The sequence below is a fragment of the Camarhynchus parvulus genome, chromosome 15 (genome assembly GCF_901933205.1).
Source record: "Camarhynchus parvulus chromosome 15, STF_HiC, whole genome shotgun sequence".
Classification (NCBI taxonomy): Eukaryota; Metazoa; Chordata; class Aves; order Passeriformes; family Thraupidae; genus Camarhynchus; species Camarhynchus parvulus.
In genome coordinates this window covers 9,852,013-9,870,988 of record NC_044585.1, presented here as the reverse complement: position 1 = coordinate 9,870,988, position 18,976 = coordinate 9,852,013, and positions in this window count along the sequence as shown.

Here is an 18,976-nt window from a genome sequence, read left to right as displayed (position 1 = left end):
GCCCTGCAGACATGGGTGACTCAAGCTGTTACTGCAGAGCAGAGATTCGTGTCCCAGCTCCGTGTGCCGTCCTGGACAAAGCCGTGCCGTGCCAGACCGTGCCAGGGGCACACAGACATTCCCAGGACAGCGGGTGCAGACTGCGAGAGCCTCAGGTGGGGCCAGAGCCGAGCCGGCACCGCTGGGAAGGATCCAGGAGCCAATTTACATGCAAATGTCCTTATTAATCAAGGACAAGAGGAGGAATGAGCAGGAACCCCCCAGCACAAGGGCAGAGGCTTTTTCACCGGATGCTTTTCAAAGTTGCTAATGAGGCATCAGCAGCTCTTTTCAGAGCCAGATTATTTGCTGTCTGGATTCTCCAGCGATCCCGTCTCCTCCGCTTCCAGCATCACCCAGCCTGTCCCCAGCCTGTCCCCAGCCTGTCCCAGCCAGCCCGGCTGGAACACCGGGAACCGGAGGAAAACGGGGATGTGGAGGCCCCGGTTGTAGCAGAAGGGTAAAACCCCGGCTCTGCCGCGCCCGGACCGAGCCCTGAGCTCCTGAACCTGCAGAGCCGCGTCCTGCCCCGGGGTCACTGTCCCCAGGTGTCCCCATCACCCCTGAGACATCCCCGCATGTCCTCCTGTCGCCAGCAAGGCCTGGACACCCTCCGGGCACTCTGTGTCCATCTGGGGGATGTCCCTGTGTCCCCCGGGGTGGGACAGGGACCCTGTGGGGGACACGGGGCTCGGTTCCCGGCCCGGCCACCCCATTCGCGCCCGCGGGGTTTGTTCCTGCGCGGGGCTTTGTCTGCTGCCCTTCATCTGATTTCGTGCGGTTCAGGCGTGGGAGCCTCGGGAGGGGAGGGGGAGAGAGGCCCGGGGCGGCTCCAGGGGGGTCTCAGAGGCCCGGGGAGGAAAAACCTCAGTGGGTGATTTGGGGAGAACCCCCGGGGCTGTTCGCCCAGTGTGGCTGAGTTTGGTTTGCACCCTGAGATGGAGGGCCTGCAGAAAAACTGGGGAAAGAACACAAACAAACAAACAAAAAAAACCCCTGGGAAACTGGGACACCCACTGGGGTTGTAGGGCACCCACCCTACACCCTGTGCTCCCACTGAGGGACCCCAAGCAGCACATCGCAGGGGTGACACTGTCCCTGTCCCTGCTCCCTGCCCTGGAGGGGGATCTGCCAGCTGTGCAGGCAGGAAGGATTTTGGCACCTGGCACAGGGACTGAATCTGCCTGGACTGAGGGGCTGGGGACACTCAGGGCACCTGAGGAGCTCACCTTGCAGGGCAGCAGGGATGGCTCTGCCCTCCCTGAGGGTCCCATCCCTGCCCCTTGTGCCCTGGAGAGCATCCAGCAGCCGGGATTTCACGGATAAAACCCTGGGATTGCTCCACGTCCACCCTGCTTGCCCTTGCCCAGCTCTGCAGCGAGGCAGAGGCAGCATTAAAAACCACTAATAGGACACAAAAGTCATCAAAATAAAACAGAACTTGTTGGGGCGACTCCCCCTGCGCAAACAAACGCTGCCTGATTCAATTAACGGGGCAGTTAAGCAGATAATATTGTTAAGCAAAGCAAAACAGCCTTTTGATGTGTTAATCATCCCCGTGCCTGGAAAAAGTCACCGAAAGCAAAGAAATCTGGGCCCCCGTTTGAGGGGAGGCAGCGGCACAGGGGCGGCGGGAGCGGGCTGGGGATGCTGGGGTGGGATGGGGATGGAGCAGGGCGGGAGGGGATGGAGGGGGACCCGTGTGCCGTCCCCCACCTTTGCATGTCATCCACGTCCCTGATTTTATTTCGATTTCATTTAACTGAGGCAATTGCTGAGCAGCTCTGGGTCTGTGGCGTTTTCTCTGGAATTTTATGCAATTTCCCAGTGGGAAAGAACCAATATTGGAGATCTCGGGCAAAAGCTGCCTCTGGCTTCCTCCAGAAGAATGAAATGAAGTGAGGGGGGTGTGCAGAGCAGAATCTGGAGCATCCAGGGGATATTTCAGCCTCAGAGGATCCTGTGGGTGAACGCTGGAGCTCGCAGCTCCCCGGAGCATTCCCCTACTCCTCCTCAACCCCACCGGGAATCTCAGCCTTGAGAATGGAGGGAGGGGGATGCAGGGAATCCGGGGTTGTTCCTCTCCCGGGAATGCTGCAGCGGGCTCACCCCAAAGGAGCCCTGAGCCCCCTTTTTAACCGCCCAGAAATTGGATTTATTGGCCCCCAGCACCCCGCGGGAAGAGCTGGCAGCACCCAGAGCCCCCGCAGGGACAGGCCCGGTGTCCCCAGAGCCGAGCCCGGGGACAAGCAGGGCCTGGGGCTGTGCCATAAATCCCGGTGACACCTCCTGGGGGCAGGACGGGGCGATGACAGCGACAATTCTGCGTCTGTGCGACCCAAACGGGGCGGGAGGGGGTGGCACGGCGGGGCTGGTGGTGACATCCCTGTGCTGGTGGCACCTTGGGGCCGAGACCCTCGCGGTGATGATGCTGGGAGTGGATTTTCCCCCTGGAAGTGATTCTGGAGCCCTGGGGCTGGAACAGGGATGGGATGAGGGGGGACAGGACCCTGGCATCGCTCCCCCTCTGCTGTTGAAGCCCAATACGAGGTGGGTGCCAGGTGCTGGGCTGGGGAAATTGCTGGGAAAATCGCTCAGAAAGTCAACAAAAAGTTCATTCAAATTATCCCCACTGCGAATTGCCTCTGGGTACGAACTTGCGAGTGGTTCCGGAGCAGTTCTCTGGTTCCACAGGAGCCAAAGGCGCGGGTTAACGGGATCAAAGGGATCCCACGGGAATCAGGAATCGCTCCAAGGGGGCTGGGTGGGTGCTGCTCAGCGCCAGCCACCTTCCCATCACCCTCCCAGCAGCAGGAATTGAATAATTGATGCCATTTGAATAACACTGGGATTTGTAACCGTGCCGGAGCTTGCAGACGAGGAGGCTGTAATCAAAAGCTGAAGGCAAACACTCGTTCTGTGCAGGTGGGGACGGTGCTGCGGGGATGGGGACCGTGCCCATCGCTCCATCACGGCTCTGGGGACGGATTTTGGGAAGCAAACTGCTCCCACCACAGCACCGGGGCTCCTGCTCCGCATCGAGCTGAATGATTTCTCCAGGAATCGCATTGAGCTCGACAATAAATCCTTCCCTGGGTGTCCAGCCAGAGCCCCCCACTCCTGCCCCATCCTCGGGGTCCCCTGAAGCTGCTTTTGGGGAGGGGGTGACGGAGGGGCAGCGTTCCTTCTGGAAAAGCCAAGGGAGGAGCTTTTCCCGGTGATGCATATGAGCCTCACATCCCTCTGCTCCCTCTTGGCTTCATCTCCAGGACCTGGCGCTGCCGATGTGGGGCTGGAGCCGCCCCAGCTCCCCTCGGGAACGCCGGAGCTGCTCCCCCTCCCGGCCCCGTTCAATCCCCGCCATCAAAAACGCCACAAAAGACTTCGTGAAGTTCCCGGAGCCGCGTGTGCCGAGCAGCCTCCAGGCGCTGTTTGTGAAGAGAGGTTATTAAATTGATTTTTCCCCCCCCTTTACATGCTCAACGAACATTAAAATTAAAGTTCTGCTCAGCGTCCCACCCCGGGGCGAGGAGGGGCCGCGGTGGAGCAGAGGGGAGGTGTGCCCGTGTGCCAGGGCTCTGCCAGGCTGGGGGATGATCCTGGCACCACCCAGGGCTGTGGGATGGGATGGGAGGGTGTGGAGAGGAGGCATTGCTGCCCTGAGTGCTCCCAGGAGCAGCAAAGGCAAGGAAATGCTGGGAGCAGGGAGCCAGCCCTGGACTGAGGGCTGTCACACCGGGGTGGCAGTGCCAGGGTACGGGGTGAGCCTGCTGGTGCCATGGGGGGCCAGGGTGGGCGGCTGGACCGTGGCTGCGCTGCTGGCCCTGCCCCAGGGCACAGCTGGCGCTGCTCAGGGCGGGTTTTGCAGCATCAGGAGCTCAGGGCCCGTCTGGGAGCAGCTCAGGGCAGGTTTGGCAGCGTCAGGAGGGAGGTCTGCAGGAGGTGACAGTCCCCCTGTGCGGCTGGGGGGGCCCGGAGGAGGCTCCCCATGGCCACCCCTTCGTGCTGCTCATCCCCATCCACCCCCTCCCAGCCCAGCCCCAAGGACTGGAATCATTGCCTAATTTAGAAAAATGACAGGGAGACGGTTTTCCACTGACACAGTCACTACTGAAAATTTACTTCAAGGTTCATTGTTGGCAATGTCAAAAGTGATGAAAACCAATAAAAAGAACCAGCACAGCATGAATGTCTGGGTGACAGCCCGCGGGGGGGGGCCCGCCCCAGCCCCCTCGCCGCAGCCTGAGCCTGTACAGATAAAAGGTAATTGAAATGTTAGTTCCATTAATATTTCAGCGTGCCCCATATCTGACAGCAGTGCTCCTCACACGCTCCCAGCCCTGCCTCTTGAGCTGCTGGGGGTGGAGGTTTCCCACAGCCCCGGCCCAGCAGGGGTGTCGGGCAGGGCTGGGTGGCACCGTGGGTGTCCCTGAGTGTCACCTGTGTCCCTGCATTGATGCTCACGGTGCCGTGCTGGTCCTGCAGGAGCTTGGAGTCACCCTGGCATTGATGGCAGCAGGTGGGAGGTGGAGGTTTCTCACTGACCCAGCCCGGTGTGGGCATTGGGCAGGGAGGGGTGACACTAGCTCGTGTCCCCTCAGAGCTGAGGATATTTGGGTATTCCAACAGGATATGAGGCTTTGCACCTGCCCCAGCCTCAGCTGCTGTCACAGCCTGGAGTGCCACATCTACCTGGCCACAGAGAGTGTCCTTGAGCGGCACTGGGTGTCCCTGAGTGGCACTGGGTGTCCCTGAATGGCACTGGAGTGGTGTCCCTCCACCGCGTGATGCTCCAGTCCTGCAGGAGCTTGTGGTCACTTCAGCAGGTCAGAGATGGGCAGAGGCACTTTTGGCCACCACTGGCACCTCTCGCACTGTGCAGGGCACATCTCACAGGGGCACAACTCTCACGAGGCACAATTTACACGGGCACACCTCACAGGGGCACATCTCACACGGGCACAACTTACATGGGCACATCTCACATCTCACATGGGCACACCTCACATCTCACATCTCTCCCGGGCACATCTCACCCGGGCACATCTCACTTGGGCACATCTCACTTGGGCACATCTCACACGGGCACATCTCACATCTCTCATGGGCACATCTGTCAGGGACACATCTCTCACGGGCACACCTCACATCTCACAACTCTCACGGTGCTCAGCACATCTCCCACAGCTCATCCCCCCTCCCCTCACTCTGACAGCGCCGTTTCATCTCTCCCCGCGCCCGCCTCGCCGCATCCTCATCTATATCAAAGTATCAGGCAAATTAAATTGTTTGCAAAGCACCGTCTGCGCGTCTGTTTTATTCCTGCTTTGGGAGAACACGACGCCGCCGCCGCGGCTGTGCCATTTTGTTGAGTTTTCCCTGTAATTCCTGTTCAAAGCGGCGCCGCGGCCCCGCGCTCCCGCCCGCCTCCCGCCGCCGCCGGCATCAAAGCCCCACCGGGAGCTCGGGGGGGCTGGATGGGGATGGGTGCGGGCTTCTGCGGGGGTTGTGCAATTCTCCTTGGGATTGAAGGGATGGGATGGGGAGGATGGGGAGAATTCCCAAGCAAAGCGTCCCCTCCGGGTGACAGCACCGAGTGTCCCCCCGGGAGAGGGAGGAGGATGCTCCTGGCTGCTGGAATATCACCAATATTGCAGACGGGATGTGCCTGAGCTTGTCCGGCCCTTGGTGCTGAACCAAACAGCAGCACTGTGGTGTTTCACCCCACAGACACTTTTGGCTCTATGGGTGTGTGGTGTTTCACCCCACAGACACTTTTGGCTGGCTGGTGTGTGGTGTTTCACCCCACAGACACTTTTGGCTGGCTGGTGTGTGGTGTTTCACCCCACAGACACTTTGGGCTGGCTGGTGTGTGGTGTTTCACCCCACAGACACTTTTGGCTCTATGGTGTGTGGTGTTTCACCCCACAGACACTTTGGGCTGGCTGGGAGCTGCAGCTGGGCACTGCAGACAAGTCCAGGCCTGCAGGAGCTCTGGTGGTGCTGGGATGGAGCTTCCCCCCATAACAGGGGCTGCTCCTCAGGTTTCCCTCTGTGGAGAAGCTTTAAGGCGATGGTGAAGGAAAGGAGTCGGTTCTGATGGAGGTTTGGATCCAGAGCTTTATTCTGGCCCACAGGCCTCTGAATGCAGCACCAGCTCCAACAGAACTCCCTGAGCCCGTGGTTGCTGCTCCTTTTAACCTCAGGGAGAGGGGCAGGGAAGGGACAGGGAGCCACCAAGCAGGGACAGGAGGGGAGGGACAAAGGGACAAAGGACACCTGGATGGCCCAATGCCCCCCCAGGGGTAGAGGGCATCCTTTGGATCTGCCAATCACTCGATGCCCTTCTGGAATTCCAGGACTGACAGCGCTGGGAGGGGAAAGGAGAGGTGAGGGACACATCTGGCAGGGACTCTTCAGGGGAAGGACTAGGGGTTCTGGAGTAAACCCTGAAATCCCAACACAATCCTGGCGATCTAGGAAGTGCCAGCCCTGGCTGGTGCCCACGGAGCCAGAGAATTTGGGATATCCCAGCAGGATCCCTCGGGATGAGCCCCCGCTGCTGTCACAGCGCAGGGTCGCTCTTGCGTCACCTCGGCCGCCAAAGCAAACAAACAAACCCAACTCTCAACACCAAATTGTTTCCCATAAATCCTCCGTTTCCCGCTGTGCTCTGGAAAAAAAAAGCTTTTATTTTTCTCCATTGACTGGTGGTGGCTGGAAACCACGCCGTGTCCCAGAGCTCGGGATGTTTGTCCCTGGCTCCACGGGAGCTGCAGCAGCAGGGAGAGGGCAGACACCAAGTCACCTTTTATTGAAGCTGCTCCCTGCTGGGTTTTCACTCTTTTTTCACTTTTATGGCAGAAGGATTGAATTCAAGTTGACTTTTTTTTTAATGGAGTGGCAAATCCAGTGTGCACCCTGGGGTGATGGGGAATTCCTGGATCCAGGCCTTGCCATGGGCACCTCCCTGCTTGGGGCTGGGGGGATTATTTGTGTTGGCAAAAAAAAAAAGCAGATTAAAAGCCCAGAGAGCAATTCTTTGCCACTGAATTGCAGACGTGCTGTGTGCAGCAGGAGCTGCTGCAGTTGTCTTGGTCCTGAGCCACGGTAATTGTATTCTATGAAATATTTATTCATTTTCATTTCAATTTCATTTCCAACATGTATTTCCTATAAAATGATGTGGGGGAAAAGGGAAAAGAAAAAAAAAAAAGGAGAGAAAAAAAAAAAAAAAAAAAGAAAAACCCATCCTGGATGCATTTATCATCATCACAGGTTCCTTGCCAAAGCTCCCCGAAGGGGCACCGCTGGGCAGGACCACACAGGCTGCCAGGGCTGGTTTTTCTAAAAACTTTAAATGCCATTTTTCATTCTGCTAGAAGGTCATGGGAGATCTGGAGGTGCTGGACACTCTGGAGCCTGGCTCCTGGGAATTGCATGGCATCGAATGGAGCAGAGCTGAGCACAGGAACAGGCACCTGTGGGTGATGAAATGCCCCTGTGCTGAGTAAAATACCCCTAAAACGCACCTATGACACACTGAAATACCCCTGTGCACACTAAAAGTGTCCTGTGCTCTCTAAAATACCCGTTTGTATCTTAAAATACACCTATATACACCAAAATACTCCTGTGCAGAGTAAAATACTCCCATGCACACCAAAATATTCCTGTGCACACCAAAAGATCCCTATGCACCCTAAAATACACCTATACACCCAAAAATATTCCTGTACACCCTAAAATACTCCCCTGCACCCCAAAAGTCCCCTACACACATTAAAATACCCCCATGCAGAGTAAAATACTTTTGTACACCCTAAAATATCCCTTTAGACACCAAAATATTCATGTCCACCCCAAAATCCCTCCCTGCAGATTCCCGGCTTGCTGCCAGTTTATACACCCCAAAATATCTCTATACAACCCGAAATACCCCTATACACCCCAAAATATCTCTATACACCCCAAAATACCTCTATACACCCCGAAATATCCCTTTAGACACCAAAATATTCATGTCCACCCTAAAATTCCTCCCTGCAGATTCCCGGCTTGGTGCCATTTTCTACAGCCCAAAATATCTCTACACACCCCAAAATACCCCTATACACCCCAAAAATATCCCTTTAAACATAAAAATATTAATTTCCACCTCACAATCCTGCCCTGGGCTCGGTGCCAGGCAGGTGCCCGCGGGCATTTCTGTCACCTGCCGGTGCCACCCGTGTCCGCCCCCATCCCACCTCCTCCTCCACCCATCCCCAGCTCTTCCCGGGTGATTATTCCCAAGCTTCTGGCCTGATAAACAGTTGATTACTTCTCCTCCCAGCCCCGTGCCCGATTTGCATACAATAAATATCGCCCTCGGAGAGCCGAGCCCGGCTCATGCCTTATTTATGAGGGATAAACCCGGGATCGAGTTTGCATAATCAACACGTATTTAATTTGCGAGCTCTTCCACGCGGGTTCGGGCTCTAATCAGGCTCCGCTCGCCGCTGACAATCAGGGTGGAAATATCTTCATTAAGGGCTGGCAGGTTCAGGAGCCGACGGGGAAAGAGCCAGACCTGGAATGCCACGGTTCCCCTTCTCCCCCACTCCCAGGAATTTCCCTTTGCTGCCTCTACACCAGATTTTATTTTTACTCTAATTTGGTGACTCTCCTTCCTTCCGCATGCTAATATATGCAAAAAACCACCGGGGCTCCTATTAAAATGCCATGAAAATCTAATGAAATTAATGTTGGCAACAAATATTACCTAATGGAAGAGCCTCCGGGAAAAGGGAAAAAAAAAAAAAACGACCGAGTCCAAATATATATTTGCACATATTTAAAGGCCTCTGTCAAGGAGTTTAGCTCCACAGTTTGGATGTTATTAAAAAGGAGGGGGAGGGAGCCTGGTGTTTTCCGAGCCCAGCACAAGCGGAAGGGCTTCCATGAGTTATATTTTTAATTTCAGTGGAAAGTGGAGCTGGCATGGCTGGGATGCTCTGGGTGCTCGGCCCAGGGCAGGGGTGGGAAGGGGAGGTGAGCAGGGCACGCTGCATCCCATGGTGTCCAGGGAGAACCTGGGCAGCATTCCATGTGTCCTGTGGGAGAATCACATCCAGTGGCTGTCCTGCCCTGAGAGCAGCCCATCCAGGAGGTGTCCCACCCACTGGGTATCCCGTCCTACCCGGTGAGCATCCCATTCGCTGAGCATCCCATTCACTGAGCATCCCATTCAATGAACATCCCATTCAATGAGCATCCAGTCCCATGAATATCCCACCTGTTGGGCATCCCATCCACTGAGCATCCCAAACATCAGGCTTTGCTTCTGGGCTGTGTCCCACCCAGCAAGCACCACAGCCAGGGACCATCTCACCTGGAGAGATCCCCATCCATGCATCCATGCATCCATGCATCCATGCATCCATCCATCCATCCATCCATGCATCCATCCATCCATCCATCCATCCATCCATCCCTCCATCCCTCCATCCATCCATCCATCCATCCATCCATCCATCCATCCATCCATCCATCCATCCATCCATCCATCCATCCATCCATCCATCCATCCATCCATCCATCCATCCATCCATCCATCCCTCCATCCATCCCTCCATCCATCCGTCCATCCCTCCATCCATCCGTCCATCATTGCACCCAGTGACCTCCAGCTCCAGCAGGGGTTGCAGGGACCAGCAAGGTCCCTTCCTGATTCCTCCCAATTATCCCTGTTTATTAATTTGGGTGTTCACACTCCAAAGCCACCCGGCAGTGACAGCTCATTATGAGCTTATCTCTCACAGTGACTGCTCCTCGTGGGCAATTACAGCACCTCCGATTAATTCCTCTTTAAAAGAGCCCTGGCAGCTTCTAAATTTAAGATTTGTTGATAAAACCCCAAGACCTGAGAGCCAATATTCCCATTAATTATGTTACATTTGGGGGTTTTTGCCAATTTACAGCAGGCACAGTGTGTTTTCCCTCCAGGCTCAGCAGAAGTGATTTGAAAGTCTCCATAAAGACATATCCTAGCCTAAAGTTTGGGGACAAGCTTGGAGCAACCTGGTCTAGTGCAAGGTGTCCCAGCCCATGGCAGGGGGTGGAACTGGATGAGTTTTAAGGGCCCTTCCCACCCAAACCAGTCTGGGATTCCATGATTCCCAGATGGGAAACACCAGCGTGGTTGATGGATGGTGCTGGGGGCTGGATGATGCCCCCTCCTTTTCCCCATCATTGTGGTCCCACCTGTGGGACTCAGATCATCACCAGCAGGACAGGGCAGGAGGGAAATGCCTTGAAATCCTGGAAATGGGCAAATGCACTTGTCCCTGTGGAAAAGAAACAACAGAGGTGGCAGCTCCCAAACGCAAGTAGTGTGGGAGGGGTTGATTCCCACTTGGGAGCACACAGATTTTGTGTTGGAAAATAATCCAGGAAAAAAAATTGTGGAAGGTCAAAGCAACTCAGGGTATTTGCTTAGAAATGTGAATATTTGGGATTTCTCCTTTTTTTTTTTTATTTCAAGTTAAGCCTTTGCAAAAGCCTCCCCATAGTTATAGTCATATATATATATAAATATGAAGATCTATTTTTATACTTCTATCAAAATGAAGCTCACTTTCAACCATCAGCACATCCAAAAAAATAAAAACCAGCAGCAGAATTCCACTTGGGAAGCACCGGGATGAAAAGCTTTGAGCCACCTGCCCTTGGAGCCCCCAGACCTCCCTGGGGTGAGGGGTTCACTCTTGATTTTAAAGCCCAATCCCCCCTGCTTTGCCCATCTCTCTTCCCAAGTCCAAAATAGCTCCGTTGGTATCCGCTTGGCTCTTCCAGAAAGGATTGTTCAATATTTCTCTGCGAGCTGTGGGATGTCTGCTGCTAGTGAGCACATTAAACAGGGGTATAAATTCGTAATGAGAGCCCTGAAATGAATGGCTCTTATCATTTATGGATGGAATAATTAAAGATACTGTACTTGGAGGTTTTACATGGGCCTGTAAATTGTCAGCCGTGAAAGCAGGAGAATCAGGAGAGTTGGAACAAGCTCAGACTGGGCAGTGGAGGTGGCACTTTGGTGCAGTCAGAGCTCAGGGACCCTGGAGGAAGCCAGTGATGCTCTGGGGACACCCCCGTCCCTGCTTGTGCTCCCCCCTTCCCAGCTCCCAGAGAGAGCCAACCCCGACTGTCAGAATTTGAGGATTGGAGCATTTTTGGTGACTTTCCTGCCCTTGGAAGTCTCCTGCTGGCAGAGCCAGCCCTGGGGCTCCCACCTGCTGCTCTGCCCCGGTGCCCAGGGCTGGCAGGGCTGTGGGGGATGCTCTGCTCCGGCATCCTTGGCTTTGGGATGGGATTCCCTGGTAGTTCCATGCCCAGCCCATGGGATACCCCATGGGGGTGTGGGTGCAGGGGGGGCATCAGCCCACCCAAGCCCCCAGGGTGCCCCAAGGGGCAGAACCACTCCTGCCAGCACCTCGTCCTATTTTAACTCCGATCATCTAAAATACTGTAACTATGGCAACAGCTGCAGGTGAGACTCATTACAGTTAATCCTCTAATTACTAACTACCTCTTCAATCAGTTGTAATTACTTTGGGGACACAGTTAACCTCTCATTAGAAACGCATGGCCACGTTTTACCAAAAGCACAAACAGTGACATGCCTGGTAATTTAGCACCGCGGCACTCAAGGCCACTCTCTGGCTTTTATGCCGGCACAATCTCATCCCTGTCATTAACCAGGAATGGTTGTCATGACAATTAATCATTCAATCCCTCATCAGCAACTTTTGCCAAATGTCACCCTGCTCTTGATCAAATGAGAAGGGAAAATTAAATGAATCAATTCAGCACCTTGGCATTTGTAACTATTTTTTTGGGGGGGTGGGATGTAAGTTGGCGGTGGCCCAGCAGCCACAGTGCCATGCTCTGCCCACGTGTGGGGGGTCTGGGAGCCTGGCCTGGGGCAGGGGGGCAGCTCTGGAGCTGGGGGTCACTCTGCATCCCTCGGGGCTCACTGACCTGGCAGTCCAACCCTGCGGGGCCATGGTGGCACTGCCAGCTCCTGCCATGGCCACCCAGGTGTGCTGTCCCCAGGCTCAGCCAGCCTGGTGACCTCCAGAGCTGAGCAGAGCGTCCCTTCCTCCACCTCCCTTCCTCCGCCGTGCCCCAATTTTGCAAACAATCCTCTCTCCGATCATTTTCCTTTTAAACCTGCAATTAGCCGGAGTCATTTGCTGCATGCAAATCCCAGCCCTTAATTGCCAGCACTAACCTTGAGCTGCGCTGGGGTTCCCAGCAGGCTCAGCCTCACGGTCCTGCCAGACCCCCCTGCAGCCCCCAGACTGACTTTGGGGTTTACACGGGGTCAGGGGGCTGCTGTGGCTTTGTTCCCACAAAAAAAGGTGTTGGGATCTCAGCTCCGACAGCTCTGCACCTTCCCCTGGGCCTGGGAGCAGTTGTGGTGCCTCTGGTGGGGTACAAGACTCCCAAATACTCATGGCAATGCTTAGGGCTTAATTTGTAATTTTGGGGGGCTGGGAAGGCACAAGGGGTGCTCACCCAGCTGCAGGGACCCCAGGGAGGTGGATTTGGGATGTCTGTGGATTTGGGACAGTTGTGGATCAGCATGGCCATATTTTGGGGCAGAGGTTCATCAGTCCCTGGCCCCCCTGAGGCCACGTCTCATCCCAAAGGGGAGCTGACCCCATGGAGAGCAGGACTTTGGGAGGATGCAGCCTCAATCCACGTGCTCTGTGACGGGAGGGGAGCCTGGGGAAAGGGAAGTTTTGCTGCCACTCGATTATAGGAGATTGTAAAATCGCATTAGGGAGGTTGGCATTTCGAGGCTGATGCGTTTGGACAGGGTGTCTCTCCCCAGCTCGGAGGGATCGATTATCCATCAGAGGGACGGCGGCTGGAGCTGGCACTGCACACAGCTCCCAGCTCCCATCAGCATCCACAGCCAGGCAGCCCAGGGACCCCCAGCCAGGGCAGGGCCGGGGGAACACCCAGGGCACCTGGATCCAGTGCCCCCCTGAGCAGGGCAGGGACAGGTCCCCAAGGAGGTGGATATTCCTTTGCTGGAGAGTGGGATCTGGCAGTGAACAGCCCAGCCCACACTGTTGTAGTTGATAGCCCAGGTTGTGAATTCCTGTCCTGTTTGCTCACAGGTTGTGACTCCATTCCTGCTCACAATCCTGCCTGGGTGACCCATTTGGTGCCAAAAACCCCTGGCACCAGCGCCTGCTTCCCTCAGTACCCCCACTGCCCTGCCAGGACCAGGGCCCTGCTTGCTCTCCAAGCCAGGTGTGGCTGGGTGACACCGTTCAGTGTCACCTCCCTGGGAGATGTGGGAAGTGTCTCTTTGCCTTGGGCTCACTTCTTTCCTCTCCATGTCCCACCACAGCCAGGATCTGGCATCGCTGGGTTGTGAGTGGGGATGTGGGGCTCCAGGGAAGGGGTTGGCTGTTATTTTGGGGAGTCCTGCAAAGGCCAAATCCCCCTGGTTCCAGGGAAACACCGGACACTTCCAGCACAGCTCCAGGCACCATCGGCTGCGCCGGGTGCTGCCATCACCCTTCCCTCCCTGGCTGTCCCGGCTACCCGTGAGCCCTTGATTAATTCCCTGAAACCTGCAGTGCGCAAATGAGTAATAATCCCAGCAGTGCTAATTGGTGAGCTGTGTCCTGACAAATTGATTTGAGCTGTGTTAACATCGCACGCCCGGCCGGCCCCGCGCCCACCGCGCTAGGGTCACTCTGGCCTGCCAGGAGCAGATCCCGGAGCCACGGCATGGATGGCTCCTTCCTCCCCATCTCCTGCCCACCCTGGGGTGGGCAAAGACTGGGGGTGAAGCCAGAGCAGCGCCCAAAGCCCCCTGATTTTCATCCTGTTTGGTCCCAGGGGGTCTGTCCTCTGGACAGCGGGAGTTTCTAGAAGATGGGCAGGAACCCGGGATGGGAGTAGGGCAGGAATGAGGCAGGAATGGGGCAGGAGTGGGGCAGGAGCTGGGAAGGAGCCTGGGGCAGGAACAGGGCAGGAATGGGGCAGGAGTGGGGCAGGAGCTGAGCTGGAGCCCGGCAGGAGCCCGGGGCTGCGTTGCTGCCGCTTGCTCTTGTCAATTCTTTATGGTGCTGCATCTTTAATAGCTTTACAGAGCCCATTTAATGTGCTCCCAGACATGAAGTGCTGTCTAATCAGCACATTTAGGAGAATTGCCCACATCCTGGTCTCGCTGCCATAAAACAGTGCCCACAGAAGCATCTGTAATTAATGTTTTTTTTCACTCGCTCTCTCTCTCTCCCACTGAATCAATTTATAAAGCGCGGACTTCCTCTGCGCTGGAGCTTTTAGGCTGTTTTACTCCGGCAGCCGAGGTGACTCGGCAGCGCTCGTCAATTAAGCAGCTGTGTATAATGGATGCTTCAGAGTAAAAAACACAGCCTGATTCCCAGAAATGATCAATGCGCATTTTTCTCACAAAAAAACCCAGGCTCGCACGTCCCCACCGGGCTCTGCTCAACTCAACCTCCCGGGCTCAGCGGAGCCACCGAAAGGGAAAGGGGGGGTTGGAAAAGAGCTGCTCTCTGTGCCTGCTTTTGGAGTGGGAAATTAAAAATGGGATGAGAATTAAGGACGGAGATAATTAGTGTCACCCGCTGGGCAGGACATGCCTGTTGCCTCCTGGGGCTGGGAAAGTCACTTGAAGTCCTGTGCTGGGGGAACACATCAGTGTGATCACAGAGGGTGGGACGGAGCGTCTTGGGACCCCCAGGGGGTTCTGTGAGGTGTCACAGCCCCCAGCCGTGACCAGGGAAAGTTGACAGGTTTTATTGCCGGAGGTGGCTCCTAATTGGGAAGAAGGAAATAAAACGGGAGTGAAAGTGGGGCTGGGCAGGCAGAGAGGGGCCAGTCACTCCCCTGTGCCCCATTTTGGGAGACTTCAAAGCCTCCCGGCGCACAAAGGCGCTGCCTTTGCTCTTTGGCCGTGCGGATCAAAGCCCGCGGCGGGAGGGCACCGGCAGCGCACGCAAAGCTCAGCCGAGCGCGGGGCCCCCCGGCCCCAGAGCCCGGAGATGTCCAGCACCACCCAGAGCTGCCACCTCCTCCCTGTTCCCTTTCCTGTTCTTGGGATCAGGGATTCCTACTCCCATGGGATCCCCACTGCCATGGGATGCAGCAGGAGCCAAGGCCTCCAGCACTCTGTCACGGCGGTCAGCCCAATGTGGGTGTCCCCAAATGTCCAGGGGTGGCACAGGGACCACCCCAGTGCTCAGCCCAGCACCAGAGATGCCCAGCACCATCCAGAGCTGCCACCTCCTCCCTGTTCCCATGGGATCCCCACTGCTGTGGGATGCAGCAGGAGCCAAGGCCTCCAGCACCCCGTCACGGCCATCAGCCCAATGTGGGTGTCCCCAAGTGTCCCCAGGGGTGGGACAGGGATCACCTCGCTGCTCAGCCCTATCCATAGGGATTCAGGGCTGGGAAGCCACCCAGGGGTGATGAGATGGGGTCAGGAGTGTCCCCCCCACACAAGGGCAGCCCCAGGCTGGCACCCAGCTCTGGGAGGCCCAGCAGGACAGCGGCTGTCCCATGGAAACCTGCTCTGAAATGGAAAACTTATCATGGTGGTTAATTGGTTCTGAGCAAAGCCTAATTGGGATTGTACACCTGGGCACCGTGCTAGTTTCTGAGCCATAATTGGCCTCAAAACTGGGAGAGGGGGTGGCGTGACCAGGCTGTGAGAGGAGGGATGCTGGGATGGGATGTTGGCAGCACATTCCTGGGGACATGGTGCTGCCAGCTGGGTGCTGGGAGCTGACTTCCAGAAGATGGATATTGGGAGCAGGATTCTGGGAGTGGGATCTGGGAGCAGGATGCCACAGGAGGTGGGGTGGTCCTGCCAATCCACTGGGCTTGGCAGCCCTCCCGTGGGAGCCCTGCCAGGCTCCTGTTATCCTGGAACAACAAAGCTCTTGCCCAAGAGTGCTGTGCCTTTTCCAGGAGGGATTTTGGGGCTGGCTCCACGCAGAGCCTGGCTGGGGGCACACAGAGCCTGATTTGCACGGTCCTGGTGTCACACAAAGGCAGAGCTGTGCTGATGGTGACAGATGTGCTGGCTCGGTCACTGAGACCCGGCTGCCTCATCCCAGCCCCAAGCTGAGCATGGTGAGGATGGTCCCATGGAACAATCACAGCCCAAGCAGGGCTGGGGATGCCCAACGCTGCCAGCTGGGCTTCCAGGGAAAGCCAGGGTGCTGCAGAGAAAGAATTTTCTGAAAAAAACAGAAGAAAATCCTGATCATCTGCTGTGGAGGCAATGGGCTTGGGCACACCCTGCTGAGGACATGGGCAGGTCCCAGTGCCAGGTAACAGGGACAGGGATGGCAGGGATGGATGGCAGAGCTGCCAAGATGTCCCATTTCCCCTTCTCTGGAATACACCACGTGGGAATGGGGTTCCTTGTGCTCTCTCTGTCTCCATTCAGCTTCCCTGGGTGCTGTGGGGCATCAGGAAGGGACCCCCAGATCCTGAGGAGCCAAAAGGGGCAGAGAGAGCAGGAGGAGCTGAGCCTGGTGCTGTCCTGGCCACAGTGCCACGGCCAGGCTGGCCAGGGGACAGGCAGAGGTGTGGGCAGGGGACTCAATGATGCCTTCCCAGAGGTCATGGCCCAGCTGTGGCACCTCATGGATGGGTTTGCCTGCAGCAACGTGCCAAAAATTAATATGCAGGTGGAAGGATCCTTCCCCCTGGAGCTGGCTGAGTGAGGGGAACACAAACCCGGCGGCTGCCACGGGAGACGAGCTCTTATCAGAGCAGCGACACCGACAACCCAGCTCTATACATTTTTAATAAATCATTTGAAATTCCTGACTGTCAGGAGGATTGAATCGGGTGCTTTCCCTGGCTGAAAGGCCATGGGGCTGTGCCAGTTCTCCTGGCAGCCCTGACGGGGGGGCACAGGGGTTCTGGTCCCACCATGTGGCATTGCTTGGAGCTGCTGGGTGTTGCTTGGTGCCCTGGGCACTGCTCTGTCCTACGTTGGAAGGTTCAGGGGTCATTCACCTTCCTTCTCCCACCTCAGTTGGTGCCTTCCACGGTGCTGGGGCTGCTGACAGCCCGGCAGAGCTGGGAGCAGCACAGGGGAGAGGGGGAACCTGCTGAAACAAGCAAATTGCAACGATTCCCCTTTTCCAAATGTCAGCAGATTTGGAGGAGAAAGAAGCAAATAAGTTAAAGGTGAAGATCTCCTGGGAATCTCCAGCTCGCTCTGCTCTCATTCCCATTGCTCAGCTTCCTGGGGCTGCCCCCCTTGGCAGGGACCAGCTTGTAATCCAGGCTGGCAGCACACCCCAAAATGCAGTTAAACACCCCAATCGAGAATTTTGGGGCAGAAGGAAACTGATTAAAGAGCAAGGGGAAGGAAATAAAATATTGGTGTGGGGAGGGAACACCACGTGCAAGGGATGGGGCAGGAACAAGCCCAGCAGCACCATCAGACCTGGCCCTGTTCGTGTCCTCTTCCAGGAAATGGTCACTCACAGAGCCAAAAGCTTTGCCAAGGAGCTGGTGAATTCCCTGTGATGGGCTCTGAGGCCCTGGCACCCTGGGGACCAGCAGGGAGGAGGTGATGGCCACAGCACAGCGCCCAGCTGTGCCCACCGAGCCCTCCCTGGGAGCGGCACTTTTGCTCTGCCCACAGAGGGTCCCCTCTGCAGCTGGAGCCTGGGGACCCCCTGAGACCTCTTGGCCTTGCCTCCACCCAGTGATGGTTCTGAGCACTCCAGCACAAAGAGGCTGTGGGAAGGCCCCGTGCAGGATGTGAAACATCCCCAGTGAGATAAAACCGAATCACCCGTCAGTCAGCGCCTTATCTCGGGTGGCATCAGAGCCTCAGGACTAACAGGGATAGAAAATGCTCCACAGGCTGGAATTGGCTCCTCCTTAAGCTCCCAGCCCCGCTCACAAGGGCTTTCACACAAGATTTTGGTGAAATAGGTTGAATTTTTCAGAAAATACCAGCAGGAGGGAAGAAAAAGGCACAGGATCTGCTCGGGCAGTGACAGTGGAGAGTGAGGACACGGTGACCTCAGGATGCTCCTGGTCACTGCTGGGATGCAGAGCTGGCTCAGGGCCACGCTGGGGCAGGGCTGGGGCTGCAGCTCATCACCCTGCAGCCCCAGGAGCACGTGGATATTTCTGTGCCCCCACAGTTTTGGGGCTGTGGTGTCCCCTCGGTGCTTTTGCAGCATGAGAAGGGTGAGGGGGGCTCTTGCAGGAATCTGGACTCTGCTCCTTGTGTTGGAGCTGGGAAGACCCTGAGGGGAGTCGCAGGAAGGATGATCCATCATGTGCCAGTGACCCGGACGGGGATATTTTTAAGCAGGGAATAAAAATAGACTCAGGCTGGCAGTGAGCACTTGCTCCTGGCATCACTGTCAGGGGGCTGGGGGCTGGGAGGGGGGGCAGGGTGGACCCCAGCCCCTCACCCCATCCAGCCCATCCCTCACCCCACACCCTGATCCCCCACCATGGACAGTCCATCCTGGCTGGCTCTCAGGGTGGCTTTTGTGTCACCATCTGCCCCTGGGGACTGTCACCCTGCCCAGGCCACCCCCTGGCCCTGCAGATGCCAGGGTGGTGTTGTGGGGCTGCCAGTGCCCCCAGAAGATGCAGCCTGAGGCACTGGGAGAGGACGCAGGCGCCGCTGGCCCCGGGACCTGGCTGGAATGGGGATTTGTTTCAGCTGAATAACTTGCTGAATCTATAAATAAACCAGGGGGAAGCAAGCTCAGAGCACGGGAGCTTGCTGACCCTGCAGCACCCCAGAAGCTGCTCCCAAATGCTGCCCAGCTTCACCTCTGTGCCCACTCACAGCAGTGGCACCTGGGCACAGCAGGGAGGGTGATGCTGGACACAGCTCCTTCCCAAAAGA